The following is a 27,032-nucleotide window of genomic DNA, read 5'->3' as shown; positions in this document are numbered from 1 at the left end:
CAACCTCTGATTAACGATATGCTTTCACGTCTGGCTAATTTCACCCACGCTCCTCTAAAACCCTGCACATCGTCCACTCTGGATGGGAGCCCAAAGACAAAGAGGTAGACTATGGGTTTGACGAACAAAAAGTCCAGAAACTTCATTCCGCAACTCTAATACGGGCTAATTCCAGCCCTATTACGGACTTTAAGTTCTTGCATTAGAGCTGCTTTCTCCCACACAGTGGCTGCAAAAAGCTCTTCGGGAGTTAATGCCGCAAAATGATCTGCATTAAATAAAACGATGCGGCTCGTGGTCTGTCCTTTCTCACTTTTAGTGGTTTCACGCTGACTGAAGGCAAAGGCCGGAGCGCTTCATAAATTAGACGCTTATGGCTGATAAAAGGCCTGCGATGCGAACGCTTAAAGCCTTGCACGACTAATCCGATGGAAGGGCCGCCAGGCAACTGTGTACTTTCCAGCTCTGATTAATGCAGCATGATCTGTTTTGGGCAGAGCTCCACATCCTCACGGACAAAAGAGCGCAGCCCTGTATCTCTCAGTGAGTGTGTTCTGAAAAGCACATCCTGAGGGAGAAAACGAGTGCGGTGTGAGAAAGTGAAGTGGTGGAGCTTCCTGGTCTGCTGTGCTTGTACAGGGTTGGATTTCCCTGTCAGGTACTAGGATGAGGGGGATGGAGAGGTTGTAATTAATCAAAGTCAGATGTGGCTGAGTGCCTGGCCATGCAGTAGATCCCTGTCCTGGAAACTATCTCTTTTTTTTTTTGCCTTTTCCGCTCTGTCACAATCTCTCTGTCTAGCTGAGAGAGCTTTCATACTACAGGTTTCTGTCTGTCTGATGAAGATTGGTTCGTTTAGTTGCTATGAAAGTTTTTCAACTGTTGGAGAACTGAGAATGGTGCCTTGTTCATGTCAAGAATAAGAAAAATATATGCTCTCAAATTAAATTAGCAAGTTAGATGTTAGGCGTAATATGCAGCGTTTCTTGTGAGAACTGATTTATGAACAAATGAATCATTTCATAAGAATAAATGAATGAATAAATTAATAAAATTATATATATATATATATATATATATATATATATATATTTATATATATTTTTATATATATAGCTATACTTTTTTTGCTATGTATAACAATTTAAGCTAAATAACAAACAATAAAGCTTGTGTTTTCTCTTCTTAAAAAAAAACAAAAGCCACACACACACACATGCACACGCACACACACAAATAAAAAAGTGTACAAATAGCCTGAAACTATATCTAGGCCTTGCGCTTTGAATAGAAAACTTTGCGCTTTGGGAGGGGAACTGAAAATGAAGCTCAGTCTGCATCATCAATGAAAACTTCAATAAATTAAAGATTACATCCACTGCCATATGCACACAAACACACACATACGCCTACAGAACGCATCTGATGTGCTCATTAAATAGGAAAATAAGCAAATATACAGGCACATCCTGGCAGACTGAACAAGCTAACAAAGAAGAGAGGCCCAAATCAATTCATTATTTTTGAACCCGACAAGGAAGTGGTTTGCCAATTAGAGCGAGGTCGATAAAGCAAACCTGGAATGACATTCAGGAAGAAAAACGGAAGCTTATCACCTTGTTTAATCACGCCAGTTATTCACAGCTCTACTGGGAAACGGAGTTTAAAATAGCACTGTACATCCTCACTTAATCCAGTATACTGTATAGGAACAGAAGGGAGCCGGGGGAAAGAAAGAAAGAAAGAGAGACAGGATACATTTATTGGTCCTGAATGCTCTAATCGGATGATTTTGTTTTTTTCTGAGTAAACAGCCCTAGTCAGAAACAGCTTTAAGTACTCATTACAGCTTCCACGACCAAACAGCAGCATGGCAGCTCTAATTTTGCCCACCTGACCGCCTCTCTTGTAATTGCACTTGCGTCCATCAGACTCAACAACATGATTACACGTATGATCTGGAGTATGTTGCATGTGTTGTTGTACGAGGTGGAGTGCAGCTCAGGAGCTGTTTATCAGTCGGGGCAAGCCGTAATTACATGCTTTCCAGTGAGAACATGTCGCAGAAGCAAGTACAGAGAGAAAGAGAGAGAGATCATACAGCACCAAAAATGAAAATGTATGTGATTTGACTCTTGATTATCTTACACTGCAACTATCTAATCAAGCCTCTCTGCTGTCAGATCTAATAACAGAGTGCCGTACATTTTCTTACTGCTTGACCAAGAGCTCCAATTATTCTGATTCTGAGCGATCTACTTAAAAAATGCAAGTCTATAAATAAATGCAGCATATTGTGGAGATATTCACTGATTATTAAAGGGGGCATAACATGGAAAACAGGATTTTGCTGCTCTTTTGAAATAACAGTTTGATGTGCTTTCACAACACAGAACTCTCCTTTCAGTGTATCATTTCTGAACACTAAGCTGCTAAAACAGCCAAAATATGTTCAAAATATGGTAATAGTATCGCCGTCCTATACCACTGACCTGTTCTGATGAACTGCTGTGTGCTGACAAAAATTGATGTCATTTACCAAAAGTGATTCAAATTGCGCGATTTTACTTGATGCAAATTAAGGGACTGCTTGACTACAGAATGCAACATGACTAATGACTAAAAATGGTCAAAGAAGTGACAAGCAAGTAAGTCCCCTCTATACAATGATTTAATTTGATATCAACTTGCTGCAGACGTGATAAAACTTGTTGCATAATTGAACTTAAACTCTTCTTCGCGACTACTCAAGCCATACATGCATATTTGTGAATACTGCCATTTGCATATTAAACACTAAAAAAGTTCATCTAAGGCAGCAAAAAAAGAAAATAGCTAACATTTACCATAAGGTCCTATAGTAATAATATTAATGCATTAACTAACAATGAGAAATACATCTGTTACAGCATTCATTAATCTTTCTCAACATTAGCAAATTAAAATGTTGTTTGCTAGTTCATGTTAGCTCAGCTTCTTTAAATAATTGTAACAGATATAACTGTAATTTTGATTTTAACAGTGTATTAGCAAATGTTGTAAATTAACTAAGATTAATAGATGCTTAATAGAAGTATTTTTCTTTGTTTGTTCATGTTAACAATTGGAACCTTATTGAAAATTCTAAAAGCAAACAGAAATGGCAAGATTGCCATTATTCTTAAATTATTCTATAACTTTTCAGTACACCATAGGCCTTTTATTACCACCAGCAGTCTTCAGAAAAACACCTTAGTCCTTCTGTATTGAGTTTCCAGCTTAAATATTGTTCTAGGAAGACACAAAGTAAGATATCTCATCCTCTCTCACTCGCTCTCTACAATGCAGTACCAGTGCAGGATGGGGGTCTAATAGACTCTACAGGGACCCAGCATTTAGCACTTCTGAAAGCACTGGCGGGATTCCTCTGCTCCTTCACTGGTTTTGTTTAATACACTATAATACAGTTTTATCCATGGAGGAGATCCGTTCCATCTCCACCAGCCTCCGGCCTCTTTGATCAGCGGCTATGTCGAACACGGTACCTTCTTTTTGTGAGCATTCTCCAATGATTTGGCAATAGAGACGCCTTCCCAAGGAGTTGTGGGTATTCTCCGTGCGGTGCTTCAAAAAAAATTGACTCCCTCAGCCACAATGATGAACTAAGCGCATTACAATGTGAGAGTATTACTGTATGTCTAAAGCTACATTCAGAGGCTAAATCAACAGTACTTTTTACACATTTTCCCCTGAGACGACGGCAATGCAATCTTAAATGCTTTGAAAGCAAAGAGCAAAAACGCAAAATTTTATGCTTGCAATGAAACAATACACACAGCCCGACTGACCCCTGTCTAATAGAGCACCTATGTAAAACAGCAACTGACCTTTAAATATTATATGCTAATAAATAGCTGTGCCGAGGCCAGGAACCCCAAACATGGGATCTCAGGGTGCTGTATGGACTTCTAAGCAGGCAGGTTTCCTTTTTAAAGATCCCAATGCCAAGTAATTGATCCCAAAAGGAAGGGCTTTCACCCACAGAACAGAGGAACGGCCCTCTGTGCATTACAGTTCAGCTACGCCGGCCTTTTTTCACAGGAAAGAGGGAGAAAATTAATGAAAACATCCTGAAGCTTCTGCTGGTTACTTCAAAATAGAGTTTAATTGCTAATATGCTGGAACAAAGCCAGAAATAGCATTTTTGTGTAGATTTGTGGTCAAGAAAGAAAAGTAAATGAAACATGATTTGGGCTAAATTAGGAGTTTTTGTCAGCTGCGATGATCAGAAAGTCACAAAACTCTCAAATGTTCTCGATGTCGTTACTTGTAAACATGAGCGAACAGAAGTGCACCTTCTCATCTAGCTTGAGAGGTGAAAATCGTTTTCCATTTCTGCAAGTCGATGCCATATCCGCACGCACAAAGAGAGATTATTCCTAAAACAATTAGTCTTCCCTTCCCTTGTGAAGTGGAGCAATTGATCTGGTGATAAACAAGAGACTTATGGGCTATTGACTCCGGCCGGGTTTAGTGGCTGCCTAGAATTACGGCTGAATGCAATCCATAGAACATCTCCACGAGACCACAAGACAAACAAAGAGTCAAGGCTTTTCAAGGAGGCCGGAGGCCTGTAATGACCCAGTAGCATTGTACAGGTTTAAAGAGATTGTCTGACTAAGCCTGGTTACATCAGTCAGGATTTATTATAGATGTGATCTACATTCTTCAAACTATAAATCATAAGACATTTCGTATGAATAATGCTAACAAGCAGAGCCAGAGAACGCTGTGAATGTAATCATTTTAAATAAAAATCATGTAACCAAAATTTTTGTCTAATTTTTTAGCCTAAAAGTTTTGCCTATGATGTATAGTATAGATAGTACACAAACACGTACAGTTTTAATATGCATGCATGTCTGTCTATCCATATTTTTTATTCATTATATACTCCTGAATGTACATACATATTTAAAGTAAATTATTTTTATTGTAAAAAAATATTCATATAATTCTGTTTATTTATTTTTTTGTAAATAATAGTTGTTTTGGCATTCAGTTATTATTTATGTAATATATATTTCATCACACATTATGTATCATACACACATTTCGTATCATCATATGACTATTTGTATAAATGAAAAAAATAATCAAACGTTAGGTTTTTGTTTGTAGTTTCCTAAATGTGACAAAAAAAGGTGAAATTCAGAAATGCGAACTAAACAAATCCAAACCGCATAAAACCAAAAAGTATATGAAGAAGTACTGGTATGTAAGAAGAGATACACAAGTAAAAAACAATATCAGAAGCACTTATCATAAAGTCACTTTATCAGTCTAAAGAGATGAAACTTCAGAGAAAATGACTTCAAACGATGGCTTTCTCACGGCAGCAACAAGACAGCAAAACTCAATGGAATTAATCAGTCCAGTGCCTTCAGTAATTGTAAATCCTTCCGTGCACAATTTCGATATAAATAATATATGCTATGTACACACATCATGATGTAATCAACACTAAAGGTGGAATACAAACAACTGTCAGCCCAAGAAAGAAGAGATCCAATACCGAGATCTATAATTGATTTATATGAAAATAAGTTGGACCGACCATCTCCTGGGTAATCTGTTATGTATGACGGTCGCTGCCAGTTTCATATGAGACTCCTTCATATATACTAGAGCTCTTTTCCTCATCTAGAAATAAGTACATAAAATAAAGCTATTAAATAAACGGTAAACACCAGAGTTACCAGTTGGGGAATAATAAGAAGGCCTTTAATTGACAGATTTGAAATCGAAAGCCAATTCTCCGCCGCACTGTGATTCCTGTATGCACGTTGCCTCTAAACTGTCCCATAAAATCCTATCACTGCACTTAATTGTTCGATATCAAGCCGAAGCGTCCGAGGTAATTCAAATGTCTTTTGTGCGATGAATATGTGCAATCGTCCTCTTTTCCTATTCTAATTTAATGCCATCTGGGCCACATGATTGGCCCGGTGTTGCCATTGCTGCCAACCGAGGTCAGCGTAACCATCAAGCGCTGTAATTGAGTAGTTAGTAGCAATTTTCTCCCTTTAATTTCCATCTGCAAAACCCAGGCCTGGCATGGCAAATAGCACATTACACCCTCACAATGCGGCCGAGCAGTAATAACATCATTTCCACAGTTTGAAAACTTCCATGAACAAATGACGAATTGTCAGAGTGGATGTCATCTCATTGTCGACGAGATAATCCCAGCTGATCGGGAAAAACAGCGTTGACTTTTGCGTTCTGCATCTGCAACCAGACCCCGAGCATCAAAATTTCGATTTCAGATTTATGAAACTCTAATCCCCAACCGATGCACATTTCCCACCAAAAAGGACAAGGTGCTACAGCAAACTAATGGCCCAACGCAGTCTATCGTTGTGACTTGATAAGTTTTGCCGACGGATTTATGAAGATCGTAAAGCAAAATCAGGGACGAGAATGCAGCATGCAGACGTTTAATGGCTGCTTATCACACGAAGGGTTTTATTCGTCGCCACGCGTTTATACACACACACACACACGCACGAGGACAGCATTCACGTTTGGCCAAGTGGAAAATGAATGCTCTATTCTCGTCCTAATGATGTCCTTCTGAATATGAAAGGGATGTTTTTAAGAAAATGTTATTTAAAATAATACATTAAGTACTGTCAACTCGAGACACAATTCCCTCGTAACATAAATTTGATTTTTATACCGCTCGCAGAGAATGGAATCCCTTTTTATACAATTTTGTAATTACTCTGATGCACTACATCAAAAGGAAAAGTAATAATAGTTGTAATTTAATCTATTCTCACAAGTCATTTTCATAAACTCTCCCTCTGTCTGCCTAATGCACGTTTCATTCATTATTTATAATGCGCTGATGATGTGGTAATGACAATGCCATTGTTTTTTACACTTAGCGGTGATTCAGAGCTTTCATTACGGGCACGGCGGGCCGCGGATTATCAAGGGCAAACAAAAGATAATTAACGACAGGAAGTAGGGCAGCCGAGCCCGGCTGGGCACCGCCAGGAACCCCCCGACTCAGGGTTCACCGAGCACAGGTCTATTTAGAAGACTTGGCTTCTGTGAGGACTCAAACAGCATAATTAGTGAAGACTCCCTGTTAGGAGGGGAATGCAATTTATTTTTACCTCCTCCTCTTCTTTGCACCTCCTCCTTCCATTCTTTCATTCCCTCTGCCGCTCTCTGAACAGATATCAACGCTGAGCCGGAGGTGTGAGAACCTGAGCGTGAACATCAGGAAGTTAAACAATGGACAGTCGACTAAATGACAAAGTCTTCAGTCAAAAAAGATCGCTTTCAATAAAACTACGATATGCTAGAAACACATATACATACACGTCATGGCATTATGAAATAATACAAACATTAAAAAATGTAATCGCTTTTGGATGGTGCTGAAATCAGGGTTAGATGATGGGTTAATTATTCTGAAAATAACAAAAACCATTTAAAAAAAAAAACATCTTTACATGAAATACTAATTATTTAATAAATATCATAAAATAGAATGAATTAACCTAGTTGCAAAGGCAATCATTTTCAGCTATATTTATTGTCAGTTGATGTACTAAACTAAAATAATGATTATTAAAACTATATGGACATATAGACAATAAAAAAATATGAAAAATAATATGAAAATAACAACTAATTCATACTACATAACAGAACCTTAATAATAAAAAAAACACTTTAATATTGACAGAAAACCAACTTTGTTTTCATTTAGGCATGAAATGACATTCTTCACATATTGTAACCGTACATCTCTTACCATCATCCACTCCAGCCTCTCTTTCCCTCCTCAGATAAATAAACGTTGTGGATGGCGGTAGAGCTGTCAGAACCCCAGGCATCCCTGTATGTTGTTTGACAGTGAGCAGGGAATGACAGCTGTTCAGCAGAACAGAACTCAATCTGTCCTCAACTCCTCAAGAAGTGTGCAGTGCCTATCACACCTCACACACAACAGGAGACCGCTGCACTGAATCCACATCACACCTGGACCACAAACAGACAGTGTGTTACAGCGATTGCAGAGGCAGCTGTACCGCCACATGCACGGAGCTGCAGAAGTACTCTGCGTGTGCTTCTAGTTTTATAACACTGTTCAAAAAAGAGGAGAAGTAAACCTGAATTTTTTGCAGCACTTGGAGATGTTGTTTTCAAAAGTTAAATCTTTAGCAACAACGAGTTAACTGGTGAAATAATTAAAATAGCATTCATTTATAATAATTATTTAGCTATATATACTTACTTCACAAAAAAAAAAAAAAAAATCCAAACAGTGCACATATAAAATATAATAAATACAAAAAATAATGCATAAATATATATTTCTAAAATGTATATTTATATGTGTGTTTGTATATATTATATATATATATATATATATATATATATATATATATATATATATATATATATATATATATATATATATATAACACTGTGATATTATAAACATGCTAAGTAGTGGTGTTTGGATTCTAAAAAACAATGTTAAAATGGGGAAAAATTATTTGCATCATATTTCATTTAAAAAATCAAAAGGAGTGCATATAAAATATATTGCTACATTTGAATTTTTTAATTAAAAATTTCGTAGCCATTATTACTGCTTTTATATAAGATATGTCACAATTCAGACGGCAAAGTAAATGTTGTGTGCGTGAGAGTGAGAATGAACACACAAGGGGTTGTCATGTGCATCCACTCTCTGACATGTTTTTCTGAAAATATACACGCACAAGAACAATCTGACGATTCAAAGAAAGAAGTAAATACAGCTAGAAGAAAGACTTCCTGTGAGAGAGAGAGTGTGTGTGTGGGGCCCGGGCAAAGCACCCGAGGACCTGTAGCAGACTTGACTGGCATGACACCAAAGAGGAACGCCTTCAGTATGACTACTAAGAGCTTTGGCAGGATTTTTATTAAGGAGTTGGGACAGCATTCATTTTTAAAACCTCCTCAATAAAATATCATACAGTCGTTACATATTCCTCTGGATTATAATGATATGAATATTTAAATTTAAATGCATTCTGAGCACGAGGTCTCTTCTTCAGTAAGGCATCAGATCTCATTTTCTACTTAAGCTGCCCCGTCATGTTTATGCATCTCCACATGCATGATACATATCTTTCTTTTTTTTTTTAAAGCTTCTTAATGCAACCGGGGTAATTTCGCCTGACTTTAATGGGCGACGACTTTTCATTGGTGATCTTTTTTTCTCTTTCCGCCTCCAAAAAAACTATATAATATGATCAAATGTTCCTTTCATGCAGAACAGAGTGTTATCTGAAACTTCACACTTTGTTGCACTTGAAGAAAAAAAACCTAATCCCTAAACTTAATCAGTATTACAGTTCATTTCTGATACGGAGAGGTATGATTATTATGTATACAAGACGAGTACTGAGACACGACTCAGAAAAGAGGCACTGATTAGCAAAGATCTGTTGTGGGAAGATAAGGTACGTCACAAACCACGAAAAGTAGCCAACGTGCACTCATTACATTCTTGGTGAAAGCTAGAACTTCTGTGAAATGGTGACAGACCCTAGTGATTTTATCTCTAGAACCAAAGTCCTTTGATCTTTCAACTTCCTTGACAAGATGTTGTCATTTTATTTTTTGATGGGTTCAAAGACGCTGGGAGATCGAGGATCATCTGACATACAGTAGATGACTCAGTTTAACTCAGCCAATGTTTAATTGAAGGATGTGGGGGGGAATTATTCCTCTCTGCTTTATGATAGTGCCGCGCTACAGTTTCAGTGGAGGTGAGGCCTGTTAATAATTTCTTTGTTTTCAGTGAAAGACGAACGTAAGAACGTGTAAGAATTTCACACATGCGAGAATAGAAAAACTAACCATAGAGTTGAGTACGGGTCCCTCCTTCAATGTTTCGGTCAACATTTCTACGGTTTCCATTGTCGGGACAAACAAATAGTCCCGCCCCCACCTTTGGTTGAGGCACTTGGTGCAAACCAATGCAAACTTGGGCTGCTGGAACAAAAAGTCACACAGGAAAAGAAAAAAACAGTGGTTAGGCTTGTCAAAAAACACAACCCTGCTGGGAATAGTTAGTTTGCCCAAAAATGAAAAACCAAAAAATTAATGCAATTGTGCATATCATGTGATATTCTGAATCTATCGCTACCGTTCACCAACAGAAAGCTGGGTTTCAACGTGATATCTGTGTACATCACTACACTATGCTCACTGGAGAGTCTATGCTATTTAGCTAACGTGACAACACCTTAAAACCTTACAATTGTTACTTAATTGGGAATCCACAGTGAATCTGACGTGAGGGCTAAAGATTTCACCATGCAGATTTCTCAGTGGGTTCAATTTGGATATGAAGATTCACTACGTTGACCAGCCAAAAGCTGCTGGGTTTGCAAGTAACTTCTGCATGAGCTGTGTTTTATCTTCTGTGGAAGAGCGAATGTTGGTAACCAAATGGCTCCAATTCGTTAAAAGTCTACGGGAACCAAAACTGGTTACCAACGCCAACTTCAAAATATCTGTCTGTGTGTGTATGTTTGTGTGCGCACGTTGCACAGAAGAAAGCAATGCAAATGGGTTTGGAATAACATGAGGGTGAATAAACAATGAAAAAAATCAAATAAAAGAGAAACACCCACTAGTTGCCGCATGCAAAAAGTTACTGCATGAACTACTTAATGTATGAGTGAACACACTAGCTTGAAACTCTTTAGTTAGATGAAGGACGGAGCCAAAAGAATCGATTTCATCCCTCTTGACCCGGCAACCCCGTTTGCCGGAGCCGCCTCCGAGGGTGGCGTGGTGGTGTGTCGCGGTGGTCCCTGCCACCGACTTTGATGTTGGGGGTGGAGTAGGTGGGTAAATGGCGAGAACGCGGTGTCCTCACATAAAACGGAGACAGTTGCCGGCACTTGGCATTTCCAGTGCTGACAGGCTGGCTTGTTTGTTCACTCTAACGAGCACTCGGACTCCATTAATGAGCGGACTGAATCCATTATCATCATCATTTCAAAAGGCAGCCCTGCACTAAACAGCTCCCCGCATTAGCTGCCGTTGCCCTTGTTGTTTCATTTGATCAGCGATGGCAGCAGGGACTCGCCCCTCTCTAGCCTTCCCCGCAAACACACACATACATACGAGCTCCTTTATTGCCCCCTTGCAATAGCTGTGAATTTATGGGGAGAGAATTAAGCAGGGAGTGGAAGTTACAGATGGTACGACCCTGACAGGAGTTAAAATGCGAGCTAACAGTGTAATGAGTTTAGAAGTAGAGATGTGAAAAATTACATAGTCGAGGGTTGCATGAAGCAGTAGTCTACTGGTCAGTCTTAAGGAAGGACTGCATAATTTATAGTGCGATTTAAAGCCCATTATGCAGATCTGACATTTTTGGGGAGGGACATACATATTGTGCAAAAACGGCGCTTTATTATTATTATTGCTACTATTATTAAATTAATAAGGTTTTAGCTAAAAGTATTAAGAGATTAAATAACTTTATTAATAATAAGAATAACAACAATATTACATTAGATATAGTATTTGTTACATTTAGCAAAAATATTTAAGCTAAAAATATTAAAGGATGCAATAGCATTTGAACAAAATTAATAATAGTAGTAAAAGTAATAATAATAATGTGCAAAAACAGTAATTTGATCAATTTATTTTATTTCAATTCATCCCTAATAATGTATTATTATTATTATTATTATTATTATAAAAGTACATGCCTTGTAACATTTAAAAATACAAAACAACAACAATAAAAATATATATGTAATATGAATTATAATTATTACTTGGTAATAATGTTTTAACTGAAATATTAAGGAGTGAAATTGCTTTTTTATCATACATGTAAACAATAACAACAACAAACGATAAATGATCTCTTTTGATAATTAAAAATATAATGTATTTATTATTTCCACTATGATTGTTTTCGTTACATTTCTGTATACTATTTCAGCTAAAAATATTAAGGGATGAAGCGGCATTTGAATAAAAATGTAATAATAATATATGACTTGCAACAACAATGTATTATGACTGCCGTTATATATAGCAATAATATTTTACCTTAAAATACAGCATTGCTTCTCAAAACAAAGGGAGTAAAAGCAGCTAAACTCACTTGTTGACCTCCCTAAATCGACCAACCTGACCCATCCCTATTAGAAAGAGAGAAAGAGAGGTGGGTGAAAAAAAAGACAGCGAGCGGGAGAAGCACATCTTTTGTAAATCATAAACAATCTAAGCTGGTAGGCAGCATGAAAGTGGGCGACGATAACATTTCCATCTCTCTGCCACCTTTCTAAGGGACATCAAAGACCCAATTAAGGCCCTCTGAGCAAATGGCGTATGTGGTAGCTGCTCTGGAGAGCTGTCACAGAGTCTGTGTGTGGCTGTCGACGCCCCAACTCACTGACAGCCTCCTTTACAATCCCAGCCCAGCTCCATGTGCCCCTCTCTTTCTCTCTCTGTTAAAGGATTTTAATTAGGCCTTGCCTGCTCAGGCTCACACAGCCCTTTTGTATGTGCTGAATGGTACAAGGACTGTGATTTGGAAGCCCTTCACAGGCAGTCACTGATGTGAGAGAGAGAGAATGAGAGAGCGATTGAGAGGGAAAGAGAGAGAAAGAGAAAGGGCTCTTTCATTTTGATATGTGCTACTTCACTACACCGAGCCCTTTCCCCCCCACCCACCCTATTGTACGGTCTCCCCTTATGAAGAACTGGAAAATATTCAAATGTTAACGTGCCCGTGTTGGCTTTGATATTTAAGACAAAAGGGTACAGCGTGAGACTTACAGTGACACTTCACAAACTGGAAACGGGACATTTCATCTGACATGCCATGATCTACCAATACGCTTTCAGAGCGGCTGATCTCTTTTAGCGTGTTTGTGCATGTCACATTCTCTTACAAAATAGCTATTTTATTGTGCTTCGTTTCTATAATAACACATTTGTCACGAGGTTTCACCGGAATATTATAAACGCGTACACCAATATGCTTAATAATGTGTCTATGCATGTCAGAATCAGTTTTTAACTAAATCAAAACCGCAATTTCCTACATTTAAAAACATTTGGTGTAGAATAAATCTTTAGAAATTGCTAGATTCACGATTACAAAGACGTGGTAAGGCTGATTTTGAATAAAATAAAATAATGTTTATTAAGCAATGAAATTATCTGGAGATCTACTGACACTTTTGAGAACATAAATTATAAATGATGACATATTTAAATAATAAATATTAAAATATTTTTCCATTTTTATTTTCTAAATAACTTTTTATCCTTTTTTAAATAAAATCATCAACGTATTCAAAGACATCTCAGCAATCTATCCAAATGATCTGAGATGCACTATATTTCCAGCTATTCGTTTTGCTGTTTAACAGTAATTCTCAACTTTCATTTCTCTTAAGATACAGTAAAGTTTTTATCCACCATTCGTCCCTAGAGCACTATATTTTGCATGTGACTGCGTACTAAACATCCATTATAACTAGTGATGTCAAATGATTAATCATGATTAATCGCATCCGAAATAAAAGTTTCGTTCACATAATATATGTAAGTGTATTACGTATAGAAATGCGAACACATGCATGCATATATTTAAGAATGATATGCTGTTTATATAATAAATATATTTATATATAATATAAATTATATGAATATAAATATTTACATGTAAGTATACACATTTATATATACACATAATAAATATACCCACATATACACACACATATATCATGTAAACAACCATTTATTTTGCATGTGATTAATCCCGATGAATCATTTGACAGCATTAATAATAACATTAGGATGGTAAAAAAAAAAAAATCAACCTAGTGAGCGTTTCCTGTGGCCCAAGCCGAAAGTGTCTCTGTATGGAGAGCATGATATCTCCAGCTCTCAGATCTCACATGCTGATGGCACGCTGCCAGCTGCCATCCTCCCCTTTGTATCCTTCCAGCGCAGGGGCCTCCGTTTACCAAGCGTGCCCAGAGCAGGCAGTTAGGCACCGTAATCCTCCCCAGCCAAGACACGGCGCGCTGGGACGGTGTCCCCCCTCTCACTCCCTGACATTCCTCTCTGACAGCCCTTTACATCTGCCTGCGCCGCACTCCGTCGGCAGACAAAGAAATTAATACCCCAAGTGACTGTGTTTTAATTAAGCAATTTCATGCAAATTACACATTTTAGATTGTCAAATAATATACTGCACAAAATGGAAGGCTGGCTGATCTGATATGCATGGAGCGTTTTTCTTCCAGGGCACTGTGCATACATGGAAAATGAACAAAAATGCTAATTTCTAATCTATTATGCAAACAGTATGATACTTACATAGATTTGCACGCCTTTCTCGGTATGGCTGAGCAATGCCTTTGTATTGTGTATTTAAGGTGCTGGAGTGTTTAAAAGTCTTGTTTTTGTACCCTTTTGGACTGTTTACACCGGTTTTCGGTTGGCGCCACAAATAAAAACCGCGAGTTCGAGTTTGTTTTTGTTTGTTTGCGTCGGCCTATTTAAATTACATCGAACACAAATTAGCATAATGAATCGCATGAATGCGTAATGAACAAATTATACACAAAGTAAACCTAAATAAAAAAAAACATAGCCATAATATCAATGGCAATTATACTGGGGTAACATCCTTTCCTGCCTTGCACCGTTACGAGATCAGCCGATATAACTAACAATATGTACAAATTATTCAAATGTGAACAAAAGCCTTTTTTTTCTCTCCCCAAGTTGATTTGATTTAATATTAGAGTAGAACTGTGGAAAAAAAGGCCTCTTGAAACCACAGGCACAAAAGTCGGTGAGCACAGGTAGCACAATGAGGCCCTCATTAACAAAGGCAAGGGAGGATTCTTGCTGTTTCTTTGTGATTCAAATACATTTAATCAAAGGTTTGTTTCAATATACTGGTACTTAATAGTGTACATTACCACATACAATACGTCTGAATGAATTGCAGTCCTTCTAGTAGGCTTTTTTTAATGGGAACAAATAGCAGGATAGGAGTAGGGAACCGAAGCGGTAATGGCAGGGTACGACATGGCTGTTGACGTGGTTTCTTCATCTTCAGCGCCGAGTTGTTCTTTAAATGGACCCTCATACCGTAATCGTGCCCTATGCGCATTAAAATCAGGAAACAATAAAGGAACAGGGCTCCACACCGGGTCTTAAATATCCTTTCCCAATTACGAAGCTTTGAAATCAGACTTATGAGCCCCTCCTGTGTTTGTGCGCAAGTGTGTGTGTGTGTGTGTGTGTGTGTGTGTGTGTGTGTGTGAAGGTTTTGAAGTGATCCCACTCACCTTAATCAAGTCAACAAGGGGGTGGAGGTGGGTGCCTGGATGGTGCTCGTGTGTGATTGAATTTTGATGTGCGTCATTCAGGCGTGTTTTCCAAGAATCGAACTGGCGCTCGCGTGGCATGACTTCTCCTCGGGTGGCAAATGCACTTCGTGGGAAGGTCACGTGCGTCCGCGGGGTCCGCTACAGAGGTCCCAGCTGTGTGAGGTAATATAATGATCGAGTTACTAACAAAGTGAGGAACTAATTGTTAACTTAAAAGGAGATCCACACAATCTAAAAAAGTACACAGCAAGATGAAAACACTGCTAAAAAGCAATTATAAAATGCAGCTAACCATCCAGCCATCCATAATTTGCTTCTGCTGCTGTTTATGCATGCACAAAATAGTTTATTTTTGCATGTCATTCTGCATATGGTTGGACTTTTATTGTTTAAACTGCACTTCAAGGCTTCTTTTGAAAACTACAACAGTTGATGTGAACGGTACTTTGAACAGTACTCCAGAACATTTAACGTTGTTGTACAGATGTCATTAAGATATTTTATATTGTATCAAATTATTCATTTTAAATGTATATTTTAAATGATTAAAACTAAATAACAGCAAGTACAACCATCTTAGTAATTTTTAAGTAAAAGTTATATGTTAACATTACTTGATGCACTGTAAACCAAAATTAAAATAACTATATTTTAAAATATATTAATATAATAAATATTAATAGTTGTTCTCCTTTTTAAATTACCTTTTTTCAACTTAAAATGTTTTCAAAAAATATATTTTTTTTTAATTTGTATTTTTTATGTATGCATTCAATTATTTTTGCTTCCATTAACTCCATTAACATTCTTTAGATTATTAAAAAAACATTTAAGAAATATCTAAAAAATATTCTGATATTATCCAGCCATCCATAAAAGCAAATCAACTTTTCTTCAAGACGAGCACTTCCACAAGGCCTCCCATTTCTCTACCCTCCTCGCATGCTTTCATTTCCATCTTAACGTTCTTGAGTTTCCTTCTCTGATCTAAACAAGGAACCTGATCTAAATTTGAGGACCACTCTGTGTCCAACTTGAAGACACGGGCTGCTGAGCGAACCGGTGGCGTCAGGCGGCCCTTGGGAGTGCTTGCCATCCTGCGGTCAGCGCCTCAGATATAAACACCGCTCCAATGACAGAGCTGGGAATCATAAGCTGGCAGACAGGCGTTCTCCCTCTGTTCACTGTAACAGGATATTAAACAGTAATTATATGATCCTGAGGCAATCTGATTAACACAGAGAAAAAGCCTTATTGATCCCAGGTGCGGATCAGCAGCCAAGGATAAATATTTATCCTGCATCTCTCTATGATGGTATAGAGCCACTCAAAACATGCTTGTCAAACAGAGAGAGTTTATGCCAGTATCAAGATGAACCCAGTCTGTGAGAGATGATGGGTAAACGAGCTAGAAATGGAAAGCTGGCAGAGAAACGAAAAATGGGATAATATGACGTATGAGGCTCGGCATTACATCACTTACAGAATTAACTCCAAGTATAAATATAGACCGGTTTAACTCACTGCAGACTTGGTAGAGAACTGGAGAAGTTCAATTGAAGACTGTACTCGGGTACAATGAAGCTATCACATATTGATGCTACCAATATACCAATTACAGGGTATTTACTGTAAAAAGTAAACCCGCAGACAAGTACCAATGTGCCATGGTTCTGCCACAGTACTTTGTTCAGGTGCTCCGAGACATTTTCCACAAATAAGTCCAAGTATTTCAGAGAATACTACGGTAAGACAATGGTATGTGTACAAAAATGGGAGCTACCATAGTACCCCAAAGAATACTAATAACACTGTACATGTCGATCAATTATAGCAATCTAAAGTATTTCAAAGAATACCATAGAAATACCACAGTATATGTCCATAAAGCCATGGTACTATGATACGTTTCCAAACAATTATGGCACATGGTGGTCTCACGTCTAAAGCAAAACCTGGTTACACTCCAATGCATTTAATAGAATACCATGGTAATACATGTCTAAAAATCATATGGTCCATATTATCATTGTAGCTTCTTAAAAAACACAATGCTCCAAAGCATGTGATAGAATACCATGGCAAAAGCATGGTATTTTTCCTTCTCGTTTTAAAGTCTTTCACAAAGTTTGAGCTATTGTTATAACCGCTGCTCAAGACGTCATGTGCTAGAAAGCCTTCCCAGAGAATGACGAGTCTCTCACCGAGATGACGGGGGGCACAAACATCCTCTGCAGTGTGCGGCTCATTAAATCTGCCTCTGGGTAATCCAATTGATCTGCAATTCGTTTTAAGTAGCATTAAATCAATGCGCACAGACATGAAAAGCCAGGCTCCTCGTTGACTTCAGTGGAGCTACCTGCAACACTTTGTAATATTGATAATACGCCACTCTCTCCATTTGAGCTTCCTTTTTTTCTCATGCAAATGATAGCTGTTTGTAACCGGGCCTGATCAGCGGGGTAAGAAAAGGGAGTTGAATGCCGCGGGGAATTGATTTAACTCTAGAACAATGCCAGGAAAGGCAACGCTTTTCTCTAAGACAGCCTGTGCGCAGAGATAGTGTTTATCTTGAGTGTAATCCCAGCTTCTCTGCATCTTTAGCGGAGACCATAGGCCTAAAGCGAGACAGACGCAGTAAATAAGGATTTCCACCTGGCGTTCTACACACAACACATGCTAAGTGAAGGATTTTACCGTCTAAACACTAGGGGGGAGGATGCTAAGTGTCAGTGCAATGCAATACTGTTATTCTTAATGAGAATTATCTGATTTTACACTGGAAATATCTAAAACCCTTGAAAGCTTACTTGAGAAGCAACACTGTTTAAGATGCATTTTTAATAAAAAAAAAAAGCCTTGCCACGGGCTCAAAAATTACACTTACAGTATATTTCAAAGAAAACAAGCCTTAATGTTGCTTCTCGTGTAGCTTTTGTCAGCTTTACATTCAGCTTTTAGATTTTATTTATTTTTACTGGAAAACAAGTAAAAGAAATTAAGTCGCTAATAAATCATTTTTTCGCAACTAAGCGTCCTTCCCAAAATATGACGAGTGGGTTGAAGTGTGTCAGATGCTTTGGGGTAAGCTGTGCCACTCAAATGCAGAGATACTGATCACATCACATACTATTAATATTATTAATACTAATAATTACTCATTTCAAATTGTTGACAAAGCATTATTACAAATATTGCAATAATATCAATAATAATTGAAACGAAATAATTAGGAAAGGAAACAAGGGGACAATAATTTCTTACTGCCATTTAGATTAATTTGATGTACTGAAGTAACAAAAAACTGATAAATAAACAAATGAAAAACATTTTGACAAAAACTAACAAAAACAACAACAAAAAAAGTAAATAAAAATAAAGTTCTATTCATAAAAAAAGTACCGTATATTGAAAATGTCATCATAGTAAACCTATTCCTGTCTTATGAAAACATGATTTTTTTTTATATTCATATTTTTATTTTCTAACTGGACAATTTTTTCCATATCTGTAATGTTACATTCTTCTTATTTCGGTATATTGAAATATAATTAGGCATATTAGTGTCCCCTTAGTGAACAACTTACGCAAAAAGTGACACAACTTTCCCTCGCTCTTCACTGATAAATCAAAATATCAGCATAAATGTCAACCTGGGGGGGAATAATTTGCATATTAATAGTATATAGTACAGAGGTGAAGGAATAAACAAACAATGTAATTCCACAATTAAAGCACCACATCGCATCGGGCATTACAATATCTGCTATTGACGAAACCAACTAAATAAAATTAGAAATGGATTCCAAAAGCAAGCTCCCGGTGTGATGTGCAGCCCTTCATCTGAATATTACAGCGTAATTAGGTCAGGCTGTTGAATTTTTAATGCTCTCTGAAATCATATTCGTGCTCGCTGTGTGTCAGGTAGAGCCCGGCTCCGACGATACATCATCATGCAGTGACACCAACATAATGGCCATCCCTTCAAATGTGTGACCTTTTCCAAGCGTGCACAGCCCAGCGCGACATATCCAGCCACCGCATTTGGCAGGAACCCCCTCACGTGTCATACACACCGGAGGGAATGAACGCTCAATACTAAACTATGAAATAAGCCTTTGATTCATAATTATTACAGACAATTCAAGACGGGTTTACAGTGAGGTGTACAGTACCACATCAAATAGGAAACGTACTTGTGTAACTAACTGAGGAATATTTATGATACCGTAGGCCTATGAATGATACCTTAAAACCTAGGACTTTAAGGTGTGCAACAGCTTGCTTCGATTGCAGACGTAATAAGGAATTAATAAGGAAAAAGTATCTAAGAACAAAAAATGTATGTAAGAACCTATAAAGCAACCACATATTAAAATCTTCTTAATTGTACAGCAATTCAAAGCAACGCTGTTTGACTGTGGACCTTTCGTCGAGCTTTTATTAAAATATATCAAAAAATATATTTGGAATTTTTATTATTATGAATTAAATAAAAACAGATTTTGCCATTCTTTTAACTGTATTTTTCCAAACTTTCCAATGGCTTTTGGGTATAAATTGTAAATGCATTTTTTTATCCTTAAACTATATATATATATATATATATATATATATATATATATATATATATATATATATATATATATATATACTACTTTGGGGTAAGCCAAACCCATTAGTTTTCACTGCTTCCTAACAATGCTATCTCTTATTTTATTCCAAATTTATGCTCTCATTAGTAAAATCTCAGTAAAAATGAACCTAACCTCGCTCTGTTGTACATGAGGAGAGCGGATACTTCAGTCTGGAGTGGAGGTGGTCACCGTAAGGCCGTAACAAAGAGCCCTTTCTTACAGCAGGGTCTTTAATGTGAACAGCTCTGCGAAAAGGGTTAAAGGTCAATGGTACCCACTTTCCTGACACTTTTAACCCCCTAATAGACAAGAAGATACAAAGCATACAATTATCACTTCTCTCCGCCGGGTCAGACAGGCCCGTTGCTATTAAAACAGATGGAGGGAAAAAGGTGAGGATCAGGAGAGAACTCCAGCTGACACTTTGCTCACCCTCAGTGCGTAAAATCCTTCATTAGAGAGTGATAGCTCATCCCGCGCCAGCTTTTCAACCCAAACCTCACTCCTGATCCCATAATTATCCCGAGATGGAAATGATTGCATCTGGAGTTTCCAAACTGACAACTCTATTCGCACCGAAATAATCCTCTTTCTTGGCTCCTGATACCTGAGAATAATCTACCCAGTGGAGCGGGAAGGAATCGCATCCCCCTGCTCGCGCTCTGACACAGCCGCTCGGTAATTTAGCCATCCTTGAAGCATGCCGTATTCTAACTGGAGCTTTTAGCTTAGCCTGTTATGCTGTAATTTAGGCCTGGCTCGGAGGCTGACAGCTTACATATGTGCTGGGTGTGTTGTGGGGATCCTAAGATTACAGCACCTGCCAATAAAATGCATGGCGGAGCACTGAGAGGCCAGTATGGAGAGCAGTTGTGAGCTTTGTGTAGATACAGTTTGAAACTGACCCCAAAATCCTCCACAGTATCCACATTAACACCCTCAACTATAACTTTCGAGTTTCGAATCTTGTTATGCCATCTTAAGAGAATTTCCAGACTCTATCGAATAAAAATGTTCAAAAGGCTACATTTTTTTTATAAAATATAAAAATATAAAAACTAAACAAAAAAAAAAAAAAATTTATAATAAAAATAAATAAAAGTAAAAAATGTTAGATGAAGATTAAAATATTAATGAAAGATGTGCAAATAAAAATGTTCAAAAGCTAAAATGTAAACAAAAAATAAATATATTTTATATAAGACATACCCCACCCCTTTTCAAAAAAAATAGTGCGATATTACAAATATGAATTCAAATATATGTAAACGTATAGATAGACAACTGATAAAAATATATTACAATTTTTCTTTTCTAACAATAAAATGTATTTATTTTTTTAAGTCTATGTGTGTGTGCGTGTGTGCAAACTGCAGAAGAAAAGCTTGCAAAAAAAAAAAAAAAAAAAAAGTGTTGAATAAGAGAAAACGTGAATCACACTGGCTAGAAAATTGCACCTTAAAACAGCATTAACAACTTATGAGGCCCATTCATTAACCAGCCGGGTGTTAATCCATCACTGAGAGAGAACCATGAAGGACGTCCTCTTACAAGGCCCTGGCAGGAATAATCACACGTTTCTGAAATTAAAATTCAGAGGAGGGCCCATGTATCACTGGCTTGTGAGAGGCCATGAGATAAAGGCAATGTAGGTAATAATAAATAAAAGACAGTGAATGAGAGTCATAAATACCCTAGTGAGCGCTACTACAGAGACATGTTTGACAGTATCATGACGATGGGTAAATACATGCTGTTTATCCATTTGACCTGACAGTTTCAGTGAAAACTAGATAGGAGGAGTGTGTGTGGGATGAAGAAAGACATCACAGGTAAAGATTCATAGCAACTATAACAACTATTACAACCGTTTGCTTTGCTAAGAAGCAGAGATGGTGTTTTCTGTGAATAAGTACTGAGTGACTGACTTAAAAGGTCAATTCAAGTTCAATTCGTTCATTTCCAAGTAGAGACTTTAGTCAAAGCAGACGACATGTTCAAATAGGCACAAATAAAAATGAGAGTTTCCAGGACAGAGGTCTGCCCTCATACAAACAAGCATATTTTCACTGTGTGTATTACTTGTGGATCATTTTGATGTACATTCACTGCTATGGATTCATCGGTGAGTTATGATTTAATGCAACATTTCTCCAAATGTGTTCCGATAAAGAAACAAACTCATTTCTATCCTTCATGGCCTGAACATGTAGATATTTTCAGAAGTATTGCTTTAAGACAGTCGGCAAAGATCTGTCTTGGCCTCATTTTTATTTGCTTAAACTTAGCATCATGAGCCCATTTAATAGTACAACATTTGTCTTAACATTATTAATACCTTTTTAATATTAATAATACCTAATTAAATAGCATGACACTGCACTATTCAGACAACCAATACAACTATGCTAATTGGAATCGACCGAGTGGGAGGTTTCACAGACATGATGTGTCTTACACTGAATAATAATTGTTAAAGCCACTCCTCTCTGGCTTCACGGGTTAAGTATAAATCAATAAACATAATCGCAGATCAGTGCGTTTCGATATTTCTTGTAAAACTGATTTTGATCGTTCAAAATGCAGTTCCAGTCAGGCCAAATACTAAATACAGCAATAATTATGAAACAAAATATACAAACGTTTGAGGTCGGTGAGATTTTGTAGTGCTCATGATGCAAAACTCAAAAACTGTAAAATAGTGAAATATTTTTAGAATTTAAAATAGCTGCTTTGTATAAGAGCATGTATTAAAATGTGACTTTGAATCACAAAAGCAGTCATAAACTGAGATTTAGCTGAATAAATAAGCTTTCCACTGATGTATGCTTTGTTAGCGTAGGACAAGATCTATGGAGATACAACTATGTGAAAATCTGAAATATGAGGTTGCAAAAAAATCTAAATGTTGATACAAAATTTACAAAATATCTTCATGGAACATAACCTTTAGTTAATATCCTAATGATTATTGCATAAAAGAAAAACGACTTTTGAGAAATAGAAAAACGATTAGATTTTGCCCCATGGCTATTGCTACAAAAAAAAAAAAAAAAAAAAACTAACCCTGTGGTCCAGGGTCACAAATGTAATTTATTTGAGATGCAATGCTGAAAAATGATACATTTCTCATCAGTGTTAAAAACTGTTGTGTCACCTGTTATTGTAAAACATTTTTTGCCATGACTATCTTCACAATACTACACAAACTCTCTGCCCTTACTGCTTAATCGTTCACAGTTATGAGTCACCAGTGAAAGATTGGAAGACACGTCTGTAGAGGTTACGAAGACTAACCCTTGACATCTGAGCTCTCAGCAGGGCGCTTCAGTCACGCTGGCGAGAGCCGCTGTGACTGTGTGTGTGTGGCGGCAGGATCTCCCTGGGCATCTAGGGTCACTAATAAGGAGATGTTTATGCAGAGTGTGTCAGAATCTTGGTGTCTTCTTCCCCCTTTCCTTCCCTTCTCTGTTTTCAATTATTTACAATTTTTGAGAAGGAGAGAGAGGAAGAGGGAAAAAAAATAAGGAGAAATAAGTAGTCAAGCTTTTGGACGTTTCTCGATGCCGTACTGCACTTTTCTCAGAAACATCATGCATATTTAAAGTTAATAAAGCCTATTCCTTACCTTTTATCCAGACTTTTTAATGTTGTGCGAGAGAGGAGAAACCGGGAACATCAGAGTGCTACTCAGAGGCATCGGCTGTGTCCTCAGGTTCAGTGTGACGAACCAGACCACGTCCCTGAGGAAACCACGCACACATCATTATTACACTAATGACACAAAAATAGCACCAAATAATACAGCATTGCTGTTCTAGAGGTCCTTTTTGTCTCAGAGTGGACGGATAATAGGCATCATGTTTAAGCTTTGGTGTCAATTACGTTTTTGTGCCGCTTTTTGGTTATCATACAGTATTTATGGAAAAGCAGACTTACAAAGAAGAAAAACACGAACAGTTTTTTCATGTTTAAACTTTCAGAAAGCTATGTTAGAGCTGCGGTGCAATCACATCATTTCTTGACACTCTCCGCAACCTGTCATACCTACAATAACTAATACGAATTTTTACATGAGTAAATTTAATCGAAGGGGCCTAAATGTATTTTTTTATGAAATGAAAATTATAATTAAAATGAAAAAACTAAAATGTCTGCTAGGAAATACAAATAAAATACGAAGAAGTTTTAAGTCAATTTATGGCCAATAAATATTACACACTGGCAAGTGGGTTATTCTATGTAAACACGGTATTTATATAAAGTAATCATACAGCAGTCTCTTTAATCTACAAAAGTCTCTTCTTCTTGCGATTGTTTTTTGAAGACAAAATTGACAGTCTAGTGATACAACTCCCATGAATGATTTGTCTTTACCTTGTGTGTTTGTGAACTTTGGTTGTACTATCGGCTCAAACATGAACATCTCCACTGAGCAAAAAAAAAAAAGAGGTAGCAGGTGGATTTGGGGGAGAATCTGACTTAGATGGTCATAAATCAAGGCCAGCATGGCAGGATTCAAACAGGCTGCTATGGCTTTATCTGCTGAACAGCTTTCATCCTCCTCAACCCGTTTATGCATATCCACTGGATATCCCACCTCCACGGTGTCCAAAGCTCGGGCTCAAGGTCTCTCCAAACCCGCAGCCTTCCCAAATATCTCTTCCCTTCCATGCTTAATTGATTCTGCTGGGGTGTCAAAAAAGAGAAATATATATCTCATCATTTATTTAGGCAAGCTTTGATATGGGTGATATTTAAAAAGGGTTAATACATACAGTATAAGGCTTAATTCTCGTGGGTGGGTTAAAAAATTCATGAACAACTATCCGAAAAATAAAAAAAAAAGAAATAGTTGCGAATTTAGAAAAATGGCACTTTTTAGATTCTTAACTTGATTATGAACTGACTGACTGAACATGAACTGACAGTATGAATGCAGAGAACTGCAGAGAGTACCGCTCTACAAAAGAAAAAAAGAAAAACCTTTAAAGTAAATATGTAACACTTTGCTACTCATTTTACTTTAATGTGACATATTTTAGAGTGTATCCATTGAAGAAAAAATAGGGTATTTTATCAAGCAGGAAATGACTTGGATCATTAAAACTGGACAGCACGTGACAGATGGTTGGAGGGAAGGGTCAAAAAAAAAAAACTTGGTGAAAAGGCAAACTATTTATAAGCAAGCAATATTTTGACAAAAGATCACAAATCTGTCGAGCCATCCATACATCCCTCTGCCAACCCATCTACTATTATCTATCAAGCTTCTACAGTATTTATACATCCATCCACATCTATCTACCTATCTGTCCATCCATGCATATCTAATCATCTAAAGTATCTACCTAGCCATTCATCCATCCATATCTACCCATTTACACTATCTACCCACTCATCCATCCATATCTTCATGTTTACAATATCTATCCACTCATCTACTTCTGTCCATCTATCTATCCATCTCTTCAACCATCTATCCATCCATCTCTGCTCATGTACACTACCTACTCATCTACTTCTGTTAATCTAGCATCCATCCCTTCAACTATCTATCCATCCATCCAATGTATTGTCTTCTTTTTCACCCAAACACTAACAGAGGAAATGTTTGTTTCTTACCACTGATTTTAGTACTCAGACTCTCAGATTGGCCTACAGTCTCCTGATGTAACGTGCCTGTAATCACTAGCACAGAAAGGGGGAAAGGAGAAGGGAGGAAGGTAGAAGCAGAGGGACGGTGTCCGTCTGAGATGCCGGCAGAGCCGTGGAGAGAGAGCAGGGAAAGGCAGCAGGCTTCAGCCCCCAGCATATTCATAAATCAGCTCTTTCAGGAGCTGTCAGCCACTCCATAATGAGGGTTATTATTCAGCTCGGGTGTCAAAGTTACTATCAAAGGACCGTCTCTGGAAGGCCCGCTCACTCTGCTCCTTGTTAAATAAACAGCGGCGTACACAAAATGGCAAACAAGACGTGGGTCAACCTGATACAGAGCGGGGCCACGCAGGCCTCTGGAGTAATTTACCCTTCGGGAATAGACGACTGGGGAGATGGATGATATCAGGCCTTTCAGAAAGATTAATGGAGAGAGAGGACAACAGAAAGGAAGAAGTGAGAGGAACTGAGATGTTTGGAGAGGCGGAAGGAAAGATGGCATCACATCTTTGTATCTAGAAAAGGAGTAATAAAGTTTGTGTTCAATACTGGACATTTTGACCAAGAACCCCAAATACTGATGGTAACAAAAAAACGCTCATTGCGAAAAAGGCTGCTCACCTATACGGCATATAAAATAAAGTTAAATGAATAACGACTAAGCCATCAAAATTGCAGAGCTCCTACAACTGACAGCAAAATTCCCCACATCACTTGACCTCTCATTGATAACAGTCTAATATTAACCCTCTAAGAATATATGCTTTAAAAAATTCATTCTCTTTATTACTTTGTTAATATCAGACAGTGGCCTCGGAGCTGAGGGTAGTATTAATTTTGAATACTTGAAGGGGGCAGAGGAGACGAGGGGGCGAGAACTGAGCTGTATGGCAAATGAAAGGGCTAATCTCTGTTTAACATTAACAAGGGCTCCACACATCCAGAGAGGCGCAAGATTATAGCTCTCAACGTGGGACTCTGGGTTATGGCTGCACTGAAATACTTGAATGAATATTACAAAAATGAACTGCGTTTTCATATTCATACACAGTGAGTAATGGAGTTACTTACTATGAAATACTTGGGCAACACTTTATAATATTTATTTAATAGCTTCAGATTAGTCAGTTATGTCATTCTGTGGTTAAATACGTTTACATAATGATCACTAAACTGTGTAACTATTGCTAGTTGAATGTCTGTCATAACATATAACCATATTCTAAGATTCTTCTTAGATTAATTTTAGATTTAAATAAACAAAATAAGATGTATCAAAAACAACAAC

At 37.5% G+C, this 27,032-nt stretch overlaps 1 long non-coding RNA gene across 2 annotated transcripts in view; it reads right to left on the bottom strand.

The window, feature by feature from the left end:
* Window positions 1–23,488, bottom strand: part of LOC122342395 — a 32,938-nt gene extending 9,450 nt beyond the window's left edge. The window contains exons 1-5 of one of the 2 annotated variants that reach the window (XR_006250552.1): window positions 23,384–23,488; window positions 15,408–15,602; window positions 9,916–10,050; window positions 7,814–8,040; window positions 7,167–7,259 (exon numbers count right to left, since the gene is read on the bottom strand). This is a non-coding gene — a long non-coding RNA (uncharacterized LOC122342395). The remainder of the gene's footprint in view (window positions 1–7,166; window positions 7,260–7,813; window positions 8,041–9,915; window positions 10,051–15,407; window positions 15,603–23,383) is intronic. The other variant, XR_006250553.1, reaches the window with a different exon arrangement.
* Between the last annotated feature and the right edge of the window lie 3,544 nt (window positions 23,489–27,032).

The sequence above is a fragment of the Puntigrus tetrazona genome, chromosome 4 (genome assembly GCF_018831695.1).
Source record: "Puntigrus tetrazona isolate hp1 chromosome 4, ASM1883169v1, whole genome shotgun sequence".
NCBI lineage: Eukaryota > Metazoa > Chordata > Actinopteri > Cypriniformes > Cyprinidae > Puntigrus > Puntigrus tetrazona.
Note: the sequence above shows the minus strand (reverse complement) of the source record. Positions and strands in the feature narration are given on the sequence as shown.